Source organism: Hypanus sabinus, chromosome 28 (assembly GCF_030144855.1).
Source record: "Hypanus sabinus isolate sHypSab1 chromosome 28, sHypSab1.hap1, whole genome shotgun sequence".
Classification (NCBI taxonomy): domain Eukaryota; kingdom Metazoa; phylum Chordata; class Chondrichthyes; order Myliobatiformes; family Dasyatidae; genus Hypanus; species Hypanus sabinus.
Genome location: NC_082733.1, coordinates 42,986,207 through 43,006,568, shown reverse-complemented (window position 1 = coordinate 43,006,568; position 20,362 = coordinate 42,986,207). Strand labels below are relative to the sequence as shown.

The 20,362-nt window shown below is 48.3% G+C and overlaps 1 protein-coding gene across 7 annotated transcripts in view; it reads right to left on the bottom strand.

Moving 5' to 3' along the window:
* Positions 1–20,362, bottom strand: part of LOC132382636 (FERM domain-containing protein 5) — a 171,144-nt gene that overhangs the window by 94,583 nt on the left and 56,199 nt on the right. The window lies entirely within an intron of this gene.

Below are 20,362 nucleotides of genomic sequence, written 5' to 3'. Positions count from 1 at the left end.
TGGAAAAAGAAAGAAGGGGGAGAAAGGGTGGGAGAAATTACTGGGTTTGAGAAATCGATGGTTATACCATCAAGTTGGAGGCTACCCAAATAGATTATGCGATGTTGGTCCTCCACCCTGAGTTTGGCTTCATCATGGCAATAGAGGCAGCCATGGACCAACATGTCGGAATGGGAACGGGAGCTCTTCCACCTATCACCTCCCAGCATCTTATTTCATCCTCCTTCCCCCCCCCCCCCCCCCCCTCACCTGGTCTCACCTATCACCTGCCAGTTTGTATTCTTTCCCCTTCCCCCACCTTGATATTCTGGCATCTTCCCTCTTCCTTTCTAGTTCCAATGAAGGCCCAAAACGTTGACCATTTATTACCCTGCAGCAGACTGACCTTTTGAGTTCCTCCAGCGTTATTTGTGTGTGTGCTCAAGATTTCCAGCAGATGCAGGATCTCATTTCTTTTCCAATCTTTTTATTAATATCAAGACAGTGGATATAACATAATATTGCTACACAACTACTGGGATTACTTTGTTAATGGATAACATACATAATGATATACGGAGTTTATACAAGGGTAATAAACCTCTCAAAAATGTTTGAGTACAAATGTAGAATACATTAAAAAAAAGGATTAACATATCCAAAAAGAAAAAAAAAAGCAGAATCTCATTTAATGGTACACTCTTTCGCAGCCTCGCCACTCTGAATTACTGCTTTGTGTTACAACCAGGTGCAGATCTGTTCTGCGAGGAATCCCCTGACTCTCAGCAATCTGACCTTAATCATTACTCTATTAAATGCTAGCAAACCGAGCAATGGGTTTATTTCTAGAGGGACAGAATTAACATGTTGGGATATTACACCGAACTTAATCCTTGTTAGAACAGGCTTAGATCAATATGTACAGTTCTGGTTGCCATAACATAATTAAAGTATATTTAGAGATACTGAAAAGGATGAAAAAGCTGATTTAGGCAGGTGGCCAAAGCCACAGGCCACTGATATAAGAAAATTAAAGAAAGGTTAGGGAGGGAGTTTATCTGAGAATTCTGATAAAGAAAATCCACTGCATGACCCATGTGGCAATCTCCATCGACCCTCACCGATTTTTACCGATGCACCATAAAAAGCGTCCTGTCTGGATATATCACAGCTCGGGATGGCAGCTGCTCTGTGCATGACCACAAGGAACTGCAGAGTTGTGGGCGCAGCTCAGCAGATCCCAGAAACCAGCCTCCCCAACCTCTGTCACTTCTCACTGCCTCAGCCAGGCTTCATTGTGTTTCTGATTTGCTGCACCACTGCAAAGAGGGATTAAATCTTCTCCTCGACGGGAGTTCAGTGAGACCCTCTCTCATTGCTCCCCTCCAACTCACCCACACCTGACACCACGGCCACGAGTCCGTCCTGGGAACTTGTCTTTGCCACCATCTTGTTCACCTCCTCACTACCCTCCTCCTCCTCCCCAGACCCTTTTTATTCTGGCATCTTTCCCCTTCCTTTCCAGTCCTGAAGGAGGCTGTTGACCTGAAATGTTGATTGCTTATTCATTTCCACAGATGCTACGTGACCTGCTGAGTGCCTCCTGCAGAGAGATAGTGAGAGTGTGTGAGAGAGTGTGAGAGAGTGTGAGAGAGTGTGAGAGAGTGTGTGAGAGTGTGAGAGAGTGTGTGAGAGTGTGTGAGAGTGTGTGAGAGTGTGTGAGAGTGTGTGTGTGTGTGTGTGTGTGTGTGTGTGTGTGTGTGTGTGTGTGTGTGTGTGTGAGAGTGTGTGAGAGTGTGTGAGAGTGTGTGAGAGTGTGTGAGAGTGTGTGAGAGTGTGTGTGTGTGTGTGTGTGTGTGTGGGGGGGGGGGGCTCTGGATTTCCAGCATCTAGAACTTCTGATTCTTTCTTCTCTCTCACTCCCATCGGGCAGAAGATACAAAAGCCTGAAAGGTCGCCCCACCAAGCTCGAGGACAACTTCTGTGCTACTGTTATAAGACTGTTCCTAGTATGATAAAATCAACTCGACCTCACAATCTACCTCCTAATGATCTTGCACCTTAGTGTTTAGCTGCTCTGAACTTCCTCTGTAGCTGTTACACTTTATTCTACATTCTATTATTGGTTTACCTTGTTCTATCTCAATACACTGTGTAATGACCTGATCTGTATAAACTATAGACAACCTTTTCACTGTATCTCGATACACACCACAATAATAAACCAAAGCCCAGACTAATGTCTTAAGGGGGAGCTGCTGGAATTGGGTTCACAGGGACCTGCCTGGGCAATCCCATTGAGTCAGGCTGCACAGCCACACCCACCCCGGACAGTCTCTCTCCTCCCCTCTTCCATCCGGCAGTAGACACAAAAACCTGAAAACACGGACCACCAGGCTCGAAGATAGATTCTACCTCACACTGTTATCTGACTCTTGAACGAATCTCTTGTAAAATAAGATAAACTCCTGGCCTCACAATCCACTTTGTTATGGCTGTAAGAAAATTATTCATCAGACCAATTACTGAACTGAGATGTTTGTCCTTTCAGGAGAGGCTGAACAGATTGGGTGTGTATTCTTTAGAGTGTCCTCCGCTCCCCAGACGTTTCCACGTTCCCTTCTCCCATCAGGCAGAAGATACAAAAGCCTGAAAGCATGCACCACCAGGTTCAAGGACAGCTTCTCTCCCACTGTCATCAGACTCTTGAATGGATCTCCAGTACAACAAGATGGACTCGACCTCATTATGATCTTTATCGTTTACCTGCACTGCACTTTTTCAGTAACTGTTACACTTTATTCTGCATTGTTGTTATTTTATCTTGTTCCACCCCAACGCACTGTGTAATGATTTAATCCATATGAACAGAATGCAAGACTTGCTTTTGACTGTTTCTCAGTACATGTGACAATAATAAACCAATTCCAATTCTTAGATTTCAATGAAGTTGTTTCTTTTGTGGACTATTCTTCACTCTATAACTTTACTTTTGAAGATACTTGTGTGTTGTACAAACTCCAACTACTTTCTGTGGTTTCTGCTACCTGAGAAACGATCAATCGGTGAACTCCAACCTTCCCCACACTAAGATAACCCAAGGGACACCCAGTGAAGCATTTTCATTCTAATTATTCCCTGCCTGCTGCCCATTCCGCATTTAATTTCACAGAGCTAATCCGTGCATTCAACAATTGCTGCCGGCAAATAAACTCTTAAAGCACAAATCGATTTTCACAGTAATGCTGATATTACCCTTTTCATTCTTGATCATCAGCAGCTGTGCCAATCAATTTGTGCTTCAAGTGGAATTTCCTTGTGATGCTGTTCAGGGTAAATATTGTCATCAGGACCCTGGGGCCGAATGCGGACGTTCACAGGCTACCAAAGGAATAAGGTTTATCATCACTGACTTATGACACACAAAACTTGTTTTGCAATAGCAGGACATAAAAATGACTTTAAGTAGCAATAAATAGATAGATAGACAGACAGACAGTTAGATAGATAGATAGATAGGCAGTTGTTGTAAATACCAGATACTCTGCAGATGCTGGGAATCCAGAATAACACACACAAAATGATGGAGGATCTCAGCAAATCAGGCAGCATCTACAGAGAGGAATAAACAATCGATGTTTCGGACCGGGATCCCTTCATCAGCACTGGAAAGGAAGAAGCCAGAATAAAATAATGGGGGAATGACCCTCTAGACCAGGGGTTCCCAACCTGGGGTCCACGGGCACGTTGCTCAACGGTAGTGGTCCGTGGCGTAAACGAGTAGGACCCCCTGCACTGGGAAGTGACAAGGTTGTGATGGGCACTACAGGATTTCCTCTCTGCTTTTTTTCATCTTGTGGGTAGATGGTACCAGGTTTCGGTGTGACTACCCTGAAGAATGAGGGATTGAAGCCAGATACGGCACAGCCCATGTATTAAATCCAACTCTTAAAGAACCAGCAGGACATGATTATATGGATAATCCTTATGACAGCTGATCCAAGCTTACTGCAAGGTTGAAATACAATTAAACATTCCAGTGATTACTCGCCCACACTTCATCATATCATATTTTAGAATTTATTCCCACATTATTGTATTTTCCTGACAACATAGGAGGCTGTTCAGCCCATTGAATCTATGCTGGCTCTGAGCAATCCATTCGCGCCCCCCCCACACTTATTTCCTTGTTCTCACTAACACCCTCCCAATCCTAATTCTGCCACTAGCTCCATAGACTGGGGCAATCCACAGTGACCAATTAACGACTGACTCTTCATCAGAATATGGGAGAAAACTACAGCACCCAGGGGAGACTGAGATAGGCACGGGGAAAATGTGCACACACACACACGCCAAGATGGGGACGTGAGGCAGATGGACTAACTACCGCTCTGGTCCACTTGCTCACCGAGCTGCTCTCAACTTGATGAGGGTTCTGCGCAGCTCCTGGGGAGTGCGGCCATCGGCAGAGTCAGAGGCTGGGGATCAGTGACCCTTCGAGAAGGAAAGAGTTACCTGGGGAGGCTCAGATTATGTTTTACGGTGGTACGAGGATATGGTGGAATGAAGATACGGCAGATCACCCCACTGCTCAGACCCAGGAGCAGCTGGGATGTGGACACCACTGACCAGTTATTGCTCTCTATCCGGCATGCCTGGCTGAAGCATTCCTGATAGGAATCACACACTTGGCACGTAGAGACTGAACAGGGTAAGGATGGCAGACTTCCTTCATGGAAACCTTGTCACCCTTTGTTTCCATTTCTGGTGCCAATCTTTTTATTCCAGAGTTACCTGGTTAACCAAGTTTAACTTATTGGTTGGTACAGTGAGACATGATATCATGTCAACGTCCAGTCTCCAAGATCACCAGTCCAGTAACACATCTGTCATGTACCCCAGCAGCAGGGTGAGGTCTGGTCGATGGCTCGTTCCCCTGCCTATTCAGTGGTGAGGGTGAGGTCTTCTCAATGCTTCTGCAGTCTCGTTGGTGGTAGGTTAGAGGTGGGTGGGGTTTGGGTCTGATTGACAGTTCCCTTTCTTGTTGCTGGTGGGTGTGTGCAGGTGGGTTTGGATCTGATAAATGGTTCCCTGCCTTATTGGAGGGGGTTGATGGTGGATGGGGTCAGAGCAATAGTTCCCCTGTCTCGTTGGTGGTGGGTATGGGTGTGAATGGGGTCTGGTTGACGGTTCCTGTCTCGTTGGTGGTGGGTATGGGTGTGAATGGGGTCTGGTTGACGGCTCCTGTCTTGTTGGTGGTGGGTATGAGTGTGAATGGGGTCTGGTTGACGGTTCCTGTCTCGTTGGTGGTGGGTATGGGTGTGAATGGGGTCTGGTTGACGGCTCCTGTCTTGTTGGTGGTGGGTATGGGTGTGAATGGGGTCTGGTTGACGGCTCCTGTCTTGTTGGTGGTGGGTATGAGAGTGAATGGGGTCTGGTTGACGGTTCCTGTCTCGTTGGTGGTGGGTATGGGTATGAATGGGGTCTGGTTGACAGCTCCTGTCTCGTTGGTGGTGGGTATGGGTGTGAATGGGGTCTGGTTGACAGCTCCTGTCTCGTTGGTGGTGGGTATGGGTGTGAATGGGGTCTGGTTGACGGTTCCTGTCTCGTTGCTGATGAGTATGGGTGTGAATGGGGTCTGGTTGACGGCTCCTGTCTCATTGCTGATGGGTATGGGTGTGAATGGGGTCTGGTTGACGGTTCCTGTCTTGTTGGTGGTGGGTATGGGTGTGAATGGGGTCTGGTTGACGGTTCCTGTCTCGTTGCTGATGGGTATGGGTGTGAATGGGGTCTGGTTGACGGTTCCTGTCTTGTTGGTGGTGGGTATGGGTGTGAATGGGGTCTGGTTGACGGTTCCTGTCTCGTTGGTGGTGGGTATGGGTGTGAATGGGGTCTGGTTGACGGCTCCTGTCTCGTTGGTGGTGGGTATGGGTGTGAATGGGGTCTGGTTGACGGCTCCTGTCTCGTTGGTGGTGGGTATGGTTGGTTGATGGCTCTGCTGATGTATTGGTACCTCCTCTCTGGGAGAAGTTTGTGTTGAGTGACAGCTCAAAAATCTTTGCGAGCGGATTAAGAAAAGTCATTGAAGTGTCCTTTAATTGGGCTGCAAGCAACTCGTATCCTGTTCATTCACTTCTCTCACTGCTGAGTGTATCTGCAGAGACAGCTCTTGTCAAATACTATAGAAGCAAATGTTGTATCGGAACGATTAAAGCCAGAAATTCTGTCTCAGGTTCATCAGTAGTTTTCCGAATCGCTGGGACAGTTTTCTGTCTTGTGTCTATGGTCTCCAGGTTCACTGGCAGGGTCCCAGACAGACACCCCCACTGTCAGCCAACATCCCAGACAGACACTCCTACTGTCAGCCAACATCCCAGACAGACACCCCCACCGTCAGCCAACGTCCCAGATAGACACCCCCCGGTCAGCCATCAGCCCAGTCAGACACCCCCACTGTCAGCCAGTGTCCCAGACAGACACCCCCACTGTCAGCCAACATCCCTGACAGACACCCCCACTGTCAACCAACATCCCAGACAGACACCCCCACTGTCAGCCATCAGCCCAGACAGACACTCCCACTGTCAGCCAACGTCCTCTTCAGACACCCCCCGGTCAGCCATCGTCCCAGACAGACACCCCCACTGTCAGCCAGTGTCCCAGACACCCCCACTGTCAGCCAGTGTCCCAGACACCCCCACTGTCAGCCAGTGTCCCAGACAGACACCCCCACTGTCAGCCAGTGTCCCAGACACCCCCACTGTCAGCCAATGTCCCAGACAGACACCCCCACTGTCAGCCAACGTCCCAGACAGTCACCCCCACTTTTGAGGTCCAGCTTGCATTGCACTACAGAGGGATGGCCACCTCACTCACAGTCCTGAAGCAAATAAGGAAGGGATTGAGTGGACCAGATGGGGGTGGGGTGGTGATGGTGGGCAGACGGGAACAGTGGGGACAGGAGACCCAGTGGACGATGGGCAGATGGAACTAGGTGAAGAAAGGGGTACACTGATGGGTGGGTAGAAGAGAGAAGTCAGTGTGCAAGATAACTGGGTGGATCGAGAGAAGAACGAAAGGGACTGAGGGAATGTGTGTTCCCTGAAACTGGAGAATTCAATGTTCATGCCATTGGTTTGCAGACTATACAAAGTTCTACAGATGCAGTGTGGAAACCATTCTGACTGGCTGCGTCACTATCTCGTCAGGAGGTGCCAATGCACAGGAGCAGAAATTGGTGCAGAGGGCTGTAAAATTCTGCCAGCTCTGTCGTGGACACTAGCCTCCCCAGCATCCAGGACATCGTCAAAAGATGATGCCTCAAAAAGGCATAAAGGACCCTCACCATCCAGGGCATGCTTTTTTCTTCTTCTTACTGCCATTAGGGAGGAGGTACAGGAGCCTGAAGACACACTCACATTCCAAAATGTTAGTCCATGGCCTCCCCTTGTGCCACCATGAGTTGGAGGGGTAACACCTCATATTCTGTCTGGGTAGCTGCCAACCTGATGGCATGAATACTGATTTCTCCTACCAGTTAAACCACCCCCCCATTCTTCTATTGCCCACTCTGGCCTCTTACATCTTCTCACCTGCCTAACACCTTCCCCTGGGTCCCCTCCTCCTTCCCTTTCGCCTATGGTCCACTGTCCTCTCCTATCAGGTTCCTCCCACTCCAGTCCTTCAACCTTTCCCACCATCGTGGCTTCACCTATCACCTAACTGTCCTCCTTCCCTCCCAACCCCAACACCATTTTATTCTGCCGTCTACCCACTTGCTTTCCAGTCCTGAAGAAGGGTCTCAGCCCAAAACGGTGACTGTTAATTCATTTCCACATACACTCCCTGACCTGCTGAGTTCCGCCAACATTTTGTGTGTGCAGATTTGGAATTCCAGCATCTACAGAAGCTCTCGTGTTCATAATTCTTATTGTAACACAGTATATTTTATGGCTTGCGCTGTATTGCTGCCACAAAACATCAAATTTCAGAATGCGCCCATGATAATGAACCAGTTTCTGATAAAAGCTGCTATTCCTCCAGCATTTACTTACCCTCACTCCGGCAGTGGAAGGGGGCAAGGGCAGACAGAAGTTCAGTTAACCATCAGGTCTCTGAGCAACCCTGGGAGAGATGCTGCTGGCTAGACCAGTGCCAACGTTCAGAGGCAGGAAGCGATGTGAGCGAGTTCATCCGATTTCTATAGATGTCAGAGAGGACATTCCCCACCCAGACTCTGTAAACTGATTAAATCTAGTTTACACAAGACAGAATTCTCAACTACACAAGTTGAGTTTGAATTCACCATCTCTGTCTGCCCAGTGTCGCAATAATTTCCTACCCAATCTCTGTCCACTAATAAATTCACTTCTACTGCCATGCAAGGTTTAAAGATAAAGATTAGTTTTACTTGTCATATGAACAGCAAAACAGTGAAATGTGTTGTTTGCGTCAACAGTCAACACAGTCAGAGGACAAGCAAGTGATACCAACATGCCATGTCCACAATTCAGTAACCCTAACCCGTACATCTTTGGAATGTGGGAGGAAACCAGAGCACCCAGAGGAAACGCACACAGTCTCAGGGAGAAGACACAAACAACAGCGGTGGGATTGAACCCCAATTTTACAGCCGGCACTTTAAAGCCCTCTGCTCTCTGCCTGCCTCCCCCTCCCTCATTCATTCCTGTCCTTTTCACATTTCCTCCTCCACCAGTCTCCTGCCCCACCTCCTACGCTCTTCAGTTCCTGCTCTTTCTCTCCCTTCCCCATCACCCCATTCTCATCCTTCCCCTCTATCGAGGGCATCTTCAAGAGGCAGCACCTATCATGAAGGACCCTCACCACCCTCACCATCGCTACCATCAGAGAGGAGGTAAAGGTGACCGTAAGGCATTGAAGCAGAATTAGGCTATTTGGCCCATCCAGTCTGTCCCACCATTCCAGCATGACTGATTTATTATCCCTCTCAACAACAAGAACCACAACAAGCTTGTTGTAGGGTTTGCAGGCTTGTGTGCCTCAATGACCCAGAGAGCTATGTTGGCTGGAGTCTGGGCTTTTTGCTTTGGCTCTTGGTAGGGTCACCAGTGCCAAACAGGTCAAAGGGTAAAGGCCAGACCAAGAGTGATCCACTGATCCTCCAGGTTCGGGGGTTCAGCTCAGGGCTAACAACCCTGAATGGTCAAACTAAACTGTTACAGAAACAGCAATGAAGAATTCTTCTCCCTCTGAGTGCAATGGTATTCCTGGGTCTCCACCTGAGATCTGCGTGACTGACAATAGTAAAAACCAAGCTACTGACACGATGGAGGAAGCCAGAGATGGAGAACCCTAATTGCTGCCCTAAATGCCAGCGTTTCTCCATATTCTCCTGCCTCTCCTTGAAACCTTCGACACCCTGACTAATAAAGGTGCCTGAAGCCCCACACTCAATGTTTTAAGAACAGCCTCTTCCCCTCCGACATCAGATTTCTGAATAGCCCATGAGCACATACACGCTACCTCATAGTCCTTTCTTTTGCAGTTTATTTACTTTGTAATTTATAGTAAATTTCTCTTCACTGTACTGCAGCCACAGAACAACACATCACTGAGTCAGTGATAATAACCCTAATTCTGATTCCCCTTAAAGACGTTCTTGAGAACACAATCACTGACATGAGCGTTTGCGTCAGTGGGCACTCATTTCTGATGTTGAGGTGTTTTGCATAATTGCGAGCTGTTACTTCAGTTCACATCAATCACAGACTCAACCGTCTGAAGAACGCAAAGGGAAAAAAAATCCAGCTGGTTTTCTGACCTTGACCAGGACTCTTCCTTAGGCTGGGCGCCAGGCAGATGCTAATTCACAGCAAATCTCCCCCCAGTAATTAGCTCTCAACTAACACCATGATGCATTGACACAGACCACTGTTCTCTAGGAGAAGAGGGGACCCTTCAAGGGACAGGAAAGTGGATGCTCTTAAAGGGATGGGGAAAAGGGCGTTCTTAAAGGGATGGGGAAAAGGGCATTCTTAAAGGGATGGGGAAAAGGGCATTCTTAAAGGGATGGGGAAAAGGGCATTCTTAAAGGGATGGGGAAAAGGGCATTCTTAAAGGGATGGGGAAAAGGGCATTCTTAAAGGGATGGGGGAAAAGGGCATTCTTAAAGGGATGGGGAAAAGGGCATTCTTAAAGGGATGGGGAAAAGGTGTTCCATGTCTTTGAAGATTGAGAACTCTGGAACTCCCTCTATGAGATTAGGTGCATCACCGAAGACACTGACAGATGCGACCTGGACAGCATTCTGGCTGGCTGTATCACCGCTTGGTACGGAGGCTGCAATGCACAGGTTCAGGAAAAGGTGCGGAGTATTGCCAGTTCCATCATGGGCACAAGCCTCCCCAGCACTGAGGACGTCTTCAAAAGATGGTGACTCAAGAAGGGAGCATCCTTTTTCAAGGATCCTCACCACCCAGGATGTGTTCTCTTCACATTACTACCATGGGGGGGGGGGGCATAGAGGAGACTGGAGACACACACACAACATTCCAGGAATATCTTCTTCCCCACCACCATCAGATTTCTGAACAGTCCATAAACACCACCACACTATTTTACTCTCTTTTTGCACAATTAATTATACTTTCTTATTGTAATGTGTAACATATTTTATGTGTTGCACCATACTGCTGCTGCAAACAACTAATTCCATGACATATGTCAGCGATAATAAACCCAACTCTGACCCTGACCTTTTCCACCTTCTTCTTCACCTTTAAGGTGTTGATTGAATCGTCTCTCCTAGACCAAGTTTATGAACACCAGTCCTAACACACCCACATAGCTTACTGTCAATACCCATTACACGTGCCCCTGTGAAACATTCTCAGATGTTCACATCATGTGGCCGGTACCAGCTACACACACGCATATTCTTGTTACTGAAGCAACTGAACGTCACAGTGGACCACAGGCTAACTGTGAGAGACTCGAATGGAGAGCAATAATTAATGTCAATGGGACGTTGATAGCTGTGATGTGTGTGTGTGTGTGTGTGTGTGTGTGTGTGTGTGTGTGTGTGTGTGTGTGTGTGTGTGTGTGTGTGTGTGTGTGTGTGTGTGTGTGAACTTGACTCATTTGTGTCCTACCTCCACTCGTCTGTACATTGTATGTGTGTGTGTGTCTCTCTCTGCATCTATTTGATACCTGCAATTGTGTGTCTGCTCATAGCTGTGTGTGTCTAGGCACGTGTGTATGTGTGTGTGCGAATATTTGTGTGCTTGTATGTGTCTCTCCATTTCTGCAGCCAATTCACGTCTCTGCCCCCTGTATCTGCTGGTGTGTGTGTGTGTGTGTGTGTGTGTGTGTGTGTGTGTGTGTGTGTGTGTGTGTGTGTGTGTGTGTGTGTGTGTGTGTGTGTGTGTGTGTGTGTGTGTGTGTGTGTGTGTGTGTGTCCCTCTCTCTCTCTCTCTCTCTCTCTGTGTCTGCTGATGCCAGTCCACTGAACAATACACTTGACTGAATGCTGCTTCTGTGTGTGTGTGGCGTCATCTCCTTGTGTCAGGGTGATTTGTTTGGAGAATTAAAGGTGATGTCAGTGCCTTCTGGAAAATCACTGCCTCTCGTCTCAATGGTTTTCATTGTGTAATATTTGACCCTCTCCTGCACCACTGCAATAACACACTCCCAGCTGCAGACATCACAATTCTGACCAAGACTCTTCAGAGAAATATTCAAACTTCCCATTTATCTGTGCCCTTCACAATGCGCAATCCATGGCAACAGGATGAGAGAGTGACAGAGCAACAAACAGGGGGGAGAGAGAGAGGGTGAGGGTGGGAGGGAGAGGGAGAGAGAGGGTGAGGGTGGGAGGGAGAGGGAGAGAGAGGGGGAGGGTGGGAGGGAGAGGGAGGGGGGGGACAGAGAGAGAGGGGGGGACAGAGAGAGAGGGGGGACAGAGAGAGAGGGGGGACAGAGTGAGAGGGGGGACAGAGTGAGAGGGGGGACAGAGGGGGGGGACAGAGGGGGGGGACAGAGGGGGGGACAGAGGGGGGGGACAGAGAGGGGGGACAGAGAGGGGGGACAGAGAGGGGGGACAGAGAGGGGGGACAGAGAGGGGGGGACAGAGAGGGGGGGACAGAGAGGGGGGGACAGAGAGGGGGGGACAGAGAGGGGGGGACAGAGAGGGGGGGACAGAGAGGGGGGACAGAGAGGGGGGACAGAGAGGGGGGACAGAGAGGGGGGGACAGAGAGGGGGGGACAGAGAGGGGGGGACAGAGAGGGGGGGACAGAGAGGGGGGGACAGAGAGGGGGGGACAGAGAGGGGGGGACAGAGAGGGGGGGACAGAGAGGGGGGGACAGAGAGGGGGGGACAGAGTGAGAGAGGGGGGACAGAGTGAGAGAGGGGGGACAGAGTGAGAGAGGGGGGACAGAGTGAGAGAGGGGGGACAGAGTGAGAGAGGGGGGACAGAGTGAGAGAGGGGGGACAGAGTGAGAGAGGGGGGACAGAGTGAGAGAGGGGGGACAGAGTGAGAGAGGGGGGACAGAGTGAGAGAGGGGGGACAGAGTGAGAGAGGGGGGACAGAGTGAGAGAGGGGGGAGTGAGAGAGGAGCGAGCGAGCCAGAGAGAGAGAAAGAAGGAAAGGGAGAGGGTCAGGGAGAGGGAAAGAGGCAGAGGAAGAGGGTGAGGGAGAGACAGAAAGAGGGAGAGAGAAAGAAAAATAGACAGAGACAGAGGGAGTGAGGGAGATGGAGAGGATGAGGTAGACAGAGATGGAGAAGAAGAGGGAGAGGGTGATAGAGAGAAGAGGAAGAGAGTGAGGGAGATGGAGAGAGATGGAGTGGGTGATGGGGAGGAACAGGGAGAGGGACGGAGAAAAATCAAACTGGCATAAAGCAAAGTCTAGATGAAATTAGTAAATAGATGGAGATATTCAGTCTGTAATATTTTGAGCTGCACCTTCTCATTCAGTTGGAGCTCTGAATCGTCGGCTGAGCTCCACAGTGTTGATCCCGCTCTGCACTCCCCTCTAACCAAAATACTTATTTTAAAGCCAAGAGATTCTGTAGATGCTGGAAATAAACTAATCCTGATGTTGGGTCTCAGCCTAAAAGGTTGACTATTAATTCCCCTCCATGGATGCTGCCTGACTTGCTGAGTTCCTCCAGCTTTTTGTGTCCATTCCTGAAAATACTTGTTTGATCTTTACCTACCACAATGTAATGGCCTGGCATTCAAGTTTTTCTTCCTGTTTCTGGTTTCCTCATTACACTGGACTTTGCTGCTTGAATGTCCGGAATGGGATTTACATCCACAAATATTTTATTGAGGCACTTTTGCTTTGAAAGTTTGGTGATGAAACATTATCAACTCCTATCTGAGAAATGGCTTGGATCTGCTCCAATTTGCCTATTGTCACAACAGGTCAACAGCAGATGCCATTTCATTGGTTCTTCACTCAGCCCTGGAATGTCTGGAGAGTGAAGATGCATACATCAAGATGCTCTTCATTGTCTATAGCTCAGCATTCAATACAATCATCTCCTCAAAACTAATCAATAAGCTCCAAGACTTTGGCCTCAAGACCTCCTTGCGCAACTGGATCCTCAATTTCTTCACTTGCAGACTTGCTGTATGCTTAGTCCCCTGTTCTACTCACTTTATACTTACGACTGTGAGGCTAAGCGCAGCTCCAATGCCATTTTTCAGTTTGCCGACGACACCAGTCATTCACCAAATCAAAGGTGGTGATGAAGCCGCATACAGCAGGGCGACTGAAAATCTAGCTGAGTGGTGCCACAACAACAACCTCTCACTCAATGCCAACAAGACCAAGGAGCTGATTATTGACCTCAGATGGGGGATCAGAGGTCAGCAACGAGCAACTTTAAATTCCTCGCCACTGCCATCCCAGAGGACCCGTCCTGGGTCCAGCACGCAAGCACCATCACGAAGAAAGCAGAGTCGTGCCTCTGCTTTCTGAGAAGTTGGCGAAGATTCAGCATTTGATCTAAAACTTTGACAAACCTATAGATGTGTTATGGAGGTTATATTGACTAGTTGCATCACAGCCTGGTATGGAAACACCAATACCCGTGAAGGGAAAATCCTACAAAAAGCAGTGGATGCAGCCCAGTCCATCATGGACAAAGCCCTCCCCGCCACCGAGCACATCTACATGGAGCGCTGTCACAGGAAAGCAGCCTCCATCATCAGGGACCATCACCACCCAGGACATGGCCTCTTCTTGCAGATGCCATCAGGAAGGTGGTACAGGAGCCTCAGGACTCACACCACCAGCATCACGAACAGTTATTACCCCTCAGCCAGCAGAATCTCGAACCAGCGGTAACTTTACTTATCCCATAAATGAACTGTTCTCACATCGCAGAATTTTTAAAGTAGAAAAGCCATTGCACTGGGGCAATTCCACCCACTCAACCTCAGAGATCTGGCTCGAAAGGGCGCCACAAACTGGGGTCCCCCTTACTTGCAGTGGATGACCACGACGTCTTCTGTGCCTCATCACGCCCTTCACTCTCTACAGAGCATTGTAATATCATCCCCTGCCCAGTCCACTGGAGCTGACTTTGCATGCTGGACAGGCATGTCCCTATCTCACCGTGTATGAGGCCAGCAGCTACCCTCACCTGTTTAGCCCAGCCCACCTGTCGATGCAGTGTACCGGGGCTGTGGCCGCTGTCGCATGCAAACAGCACAGGTGAGAGCTGAATGCCCAGTGAAGTTGAAAGGTGAGTGAGCTGCCCTCCACAGCAATGAAATTGGAAACCAGTCATTTCTACGGTGAAGCTAACACACTCTTCCAGTCTTCTGAACCTTGCACTGGGCTTTGTACCTCATCATTCAAAACCATCCATCAATTTGCTATTGTCAAGTGCACCAGCTTTTGCATCTTTTAGTTATGGTGTAAGATTATCAGACGATTTTCTCTCCTGCACTAATGTTGTGCCAGGGACACCTCGCTTTGAATATTGCCTCGAGAAATGATGTTCCCCCTGATAGCTTGGCGGTGAGGAGATTAATTGCACACAGACAGTGAACATAAACTGCCCAATTTATCATTTAATTGCTCAGCTGAGACTAGTAGCTTTTTTCAGATTCTACCTCAAGTCCAGCATGGGGTCTGTCTGTCTATCTATCTGTCTGGAGACACCTCGAGGAACAGGCCCTTCCGGCCCAGTGAGCCACACCACCCAGCAGCCCATTTATTTAACCCTGGCCTAATCACAGGACAATTTACAATCACCATTTAACCTACTAACTGTAGGTGCATCTCTGGACTGCGGGAGGAAACCGGAGCACCCGGAGAAAATCCACACGGTCACAGGGAAGACGCACAAACTCTTCAGAGACGACACCAGAATTGAATTCCGAACGCCAACATCCCGAGCGTTAATAGCCTCGCGCTAACTGCTATGCTAACATTGCAGTCATCTGTTTTACAGACCAACCATTTCACGTCCTGGTTATGTGACCACTGATGCCAGGCAGATGATCTCTGACAACACTGCCCAGGAGAAGGCAATGGCAAACCACTTCTGCAGAAACATTTGCCAAGAACAATCATGGTCATGGAAAGACCAAGATCGCCCACATAATGACGGTGTCGTATGACATGGCACATAATGATGTCAAACAACATGACATAACAAATACAGTAAATGTACAGGTGTGCCTAATAAAGTGGCCACTGAGTGTAACACTCTGCTTACGACATAATACCCCATTTTAACTATAAAATGTTAGCATTTTCCAGCATTGCTCTAAAAGAGAACAGTAAGGACACAAGAGATTCAGCAGGATGCTGGAAATCTTGAGGAACAAACACAAAGTGCTGGAGGAACTCAGAGGTGGGGTAGTACCTATGGAAAGACAAAATGCTTTTGCTATTAAATAATTGATTGGATCAAAATAAAATGTTTGTTTCTGTTTTAACACAGCACACCTTACAGAGAGAGCGAGGTACAAGTCAAGCAGCTGTCTCACTGTCAATCCATCTTCACCCAGTTCCTTCTCAATACAGTTATAATCAGGAGCACTGTGGTCAGCTCGAGCACCTTCAGTTCCATAGTTATAAAGTCTTTTCAGAGAGCAGAGACTAGAAGGGGAAGGATGTCAGATGTGAGTTGCACTGGGTGATAATCCTCGAGGCAGTCCACCCTGCTCTTCTTGGGTACTGGCATGATTGTCGCCCGTTTTGAAGTAGGAGAGAATTTCCAATTCCAAGCAGTGAGAGATTGAAGATGTCCTTGAACATCCCCACAGGTACACCATCAGGGCCTGATGCCTTGTGAGGGGTCACCTTTGTGAAATGTGATCTGAGACAGATCACAGAATCACCAGATGCTGCAGGGGTTCACACAGCTGTGGTTTTATTTTCCCTTGCAAAGCGTGCACAAAAGACGATGAGCTCATCCAGGACAGAAGCATCACTGGCATTGATGGTAGGTTCTGCTTTATAACAAGCAATGGCCTGCAAACCTGCCAGAGCTGATGTGCATCCAATTCCATCTCTAACCTTAATCAAAATTGTCTTTCACCCTTAAAATAGCCTTCCGTAGGTCAAACTTGGACTCCTTGTATATTTTTGAATTACTGGTCTTGAATGCCACAGATCTAGCCCTCAGCAGACTATGAATCTCCTGGTTCATCCACACCTGTTGATTTGGGTATTTACAGTATGGTCCCGTAGACACACAGGATTTAATGAACTCAATGACACTGTGACACACTCATTCAGACTGAAAAATGAACCCCTGAATATTATCCAGTCCACTGACTCAAAGCAGTCCTGTAAGCCCTCCCATCTCCCTTAGCCACACCTTTCTGACCCTCACCACGATGACTCTCTGCTGAGAACAGACTGGTTCACGGTTCACTTTTCCAAGAACTCCCACTTCCAGATCAGCCCTTCCCACCACTGATCTCTCATTGTGAAGCCAGAACTCCAGGAAACACAACAGCTAGTATCCGCTTTCCCATGTGAAGGGGCCACACGCACCATTAAAAACTCATCTGTTGCCCATCCCCAAGGCCTGGATGTACTGCAGGTGACCACTAGTGATCTACAGGATCTGTTCTGGGACCCCTGCTCTTTGTGATTTTTATAAATGGCTTGGATGAGGAAGTGGAAGGGTGGGCGAGTAGGTTTGTAGATGACATGAAGGTTGGTAGAGAAGGTTGTCGTAGGATACAACAGGCCATTGACAGGATACAGAGCTGGACTGAGAGTGGCAGATGGAGTTCAACCCAGAAACGTGTGAAGTGATCCACTTTGGAAGGTCTAACTTTTCGCAGAATACAGGGATAATCGCAGGATTCTTAGCAGCGTGGAGGGATCTTGGGGTCCACATCCATAGATCTCTCAACAGTTGCCGCGCAAGTTGAAACAGTTGTTAAGAAGGTGTACGGTGTGTTGGCCTTCAGTAGTCAGGGGATTGAGTTCAAGGGGTGTGAGGTAACGTTGCAGCTCTATAAATCCCTGGTTATACCACACTTGGAGTATTGTGTTCAGTTCTGGTCACCTCATTGTAGGAAGGATGTGGAGGCTTTAGGGGGTGCAGAGGAGATTCACCAGGATGTTGGCTGGATTAGAGAGCATGTCTGATGAGGAATGGTTGAGTGACCTGGGGCTTTTCTCTGTGGAGCGAAGGATGAGAGATAACTTGATAGAGGTGTACACGGTGACAGAGTGGAGAGCCAGTGCTTTTCTCCCCCAGAGTGGAAAAGCTAATACAAGATGGCATAATTTTAAGGTGATTGGTGGAAAGGGGGGGAGTGGGGGGGGATGTCGGAGGTAGAGGGTGGGTACATGGACTGCGCCATCAGGGTGGTAGTTGAGGATACATTGGGGATATTTCAGAAACTCAGATGGACATATGGATGATGGGAAAATGGAGGGCTGCATAGGAGAGAAGGATTAGATTTATCTTGGAGTAGGTTAACAGGTCGGCACTATATCATGGGCAGGAGGGCCTGTTCTCGTGTGGTACTGCTCAATGTATGGGAGAGTGAGGCATTGTTAAAACAATCCATTTAGCATTTAGGTAGAAACATCTCCATGAAAGTGATTCTCAGTTCAGAGTAATAGTGAGTGGAGTTATCCATTCTGGTTCAGGAGTCTGATTGTTGTCGGGGTAAACGAGGGGGAGGGCAGGAATCTCTTTGAAACCTACCAAATATTGAAAAGCCTAGATAGAGTGGATTCCCGGTAGGGGAGTCTAAGACCAGAGGGCACAGCCTCAGAATCGAAGCATGTCCATTTAGAAAAGAAATGAGGAAAAAATTCCTGAGCCAGTGGGTGGTGAATCTGTGGAATTCATTGCCACAGATAGCTGTGGAGGCCAAGTCATTGGGTATATTGAAAGCAGAATTTAATAGGTTCTTGATTAGTAAGGGTATCAAAGGTTATGGAGAGAAGGCAGGAGAACGGGTTTGAGAGGAATAATAAATCAGCCTGGATGGAATGGTGGCGCAGACCCAACGGGCCAAATGGCCTAATTCTGCTCCTAAATGTTATGATTTTATAAAGATCGATCAATAATCACTTTTGACCAACAGCTGTAGCACAGAGCCAGACTTGGGCCAAGGATGACCAGGGCTGGACAGGAAGGCAGGACTCATTTGTGAAAAGTGCCACAGATTTATCCTAAACGCTTGTTATTGCTCACCATCGTGCAGTTACTGCACTCTTAACAAACTGCCAAGTGATTCAACTTCATAAATAAATAATATACTGAAGCATTATTACACCCAGCCTTTCAGCCAATGCCTGCCAGGTGACTATTCAGAACAATGTCGTCTTTCGCTTCACACACACAACTCCCAACGATGCCGAGATTCTACAACGTCCTGTTTCTGCTCTGGGATCTAATGGCCGGGTGGTCCGGATGACAGAATTAATGATTTTGTGGCTAAGTTTGTGAATGGTATGAAGTTAGGTGGAGCAGCTGAGGAGTCAGGGAGGCTGCAGAAGGGCATGGCCAGATTGGGAGAAGGGGCAAAAGAAATGGCAGATGAAATATAGTGCAGGGAAGTGTGAGATCACGAACCAAGTGTTGGGAGATGGGCTTTAAAGATGAATGAGTGCACTCTGGTCAGCATGAATGAATGGGCTGAATGGCCTCTTTCCACGCTGTACAATTTCTATGACACAGTTACCTCAATGACTGAGACAAGAAAACTTATGATGCAGGAACCTCTGGCCTACAATACCTCCGCTACGGGGGGGGGGGGGGGGGGAGAGGGTGCTGAGGACCCTGAGGACAAGCACGAGGGGCGTGCAGAAGCCCTGCATAATCCCGGTATAAACAGGGAAATGAGTACATCCCCTGTAAATCACCCCACCTTCCCATCAGTCTCCACCTATCTAATTCGGGAAAGCCCAGATTACCAGAAGCCTTTACCGTAACAGCGTTCTGAAGATCGGGGTACAATTCCCGTCGCTGTCCATAAGGAGTTTGTATGTTCTCCCGGTGACCGCGCGGGTTTCCTCCAGGTGCTCCGGTTTCCCCCCACATCCGGGTTAGGGTTAGCGAGCTGTGGGATGCTCTGTTGGAGCCATGACATGTGAGGCCTGACCCCAGCACATCCTCCATGCGTTTGTCCTCGACACAAAATGAAGCTTTCAACTGCATGTCTTGATGCGCATGTCACAAACAAAACTAATCCCTTACAGCCCACAGAACACAAGGGGCCAAGGAAGATTTGCTTCTGAGAAGAGGAGGATTCACTAGTTACCCGCAACTCATTAGGAACGGGACTAGAAGCCCCGGGAATGATTTGAAATTTCATTACTGGGAAAGATTTATCACTTGTTTATTTCCCTGTGTGGTACAAATCGGATTTCAGTGAAGTCCATATCCTGGGAGACCAAACTCTACAAATTATTTCCATGCCTGGAACTTCAAACAATATTTGAAGAATACTTTGACCAACTGGCTTATAACAGGTCCTTCTACACCAGGGGCTCCCAACCTTGTTTTTGCCACAGACACACCCCCCCACCATTAACCGAGGGGTCCATGGACGCCAAGTTGGGAACCTTGCTCTACACCATAAACATGAGCGATCAGGCCGCCATGGTAGTGCAACACAATTACAACTTGCTGTGTCTGTCTATTTATTTATCAGGGTGCAATGCAGAATAGGTCCTTCCGGCCCTACCAGGCACATTGCCCAGCAATCTCCCAATTCCCCAGATTTAACCTGAGCCTAATCATGGGATAATTCACAAAGACCAATTAACCTCCCAACCGGTGCATTTTTGGATTGCAGGAGGAAACTAGAATGCCCAGAGAAAACCCACGCTATCTATGGGGAGGACGCATAAACTTCTGATAGACAGCAGCAGGAAACGAATCCAGTTTGCTGGTA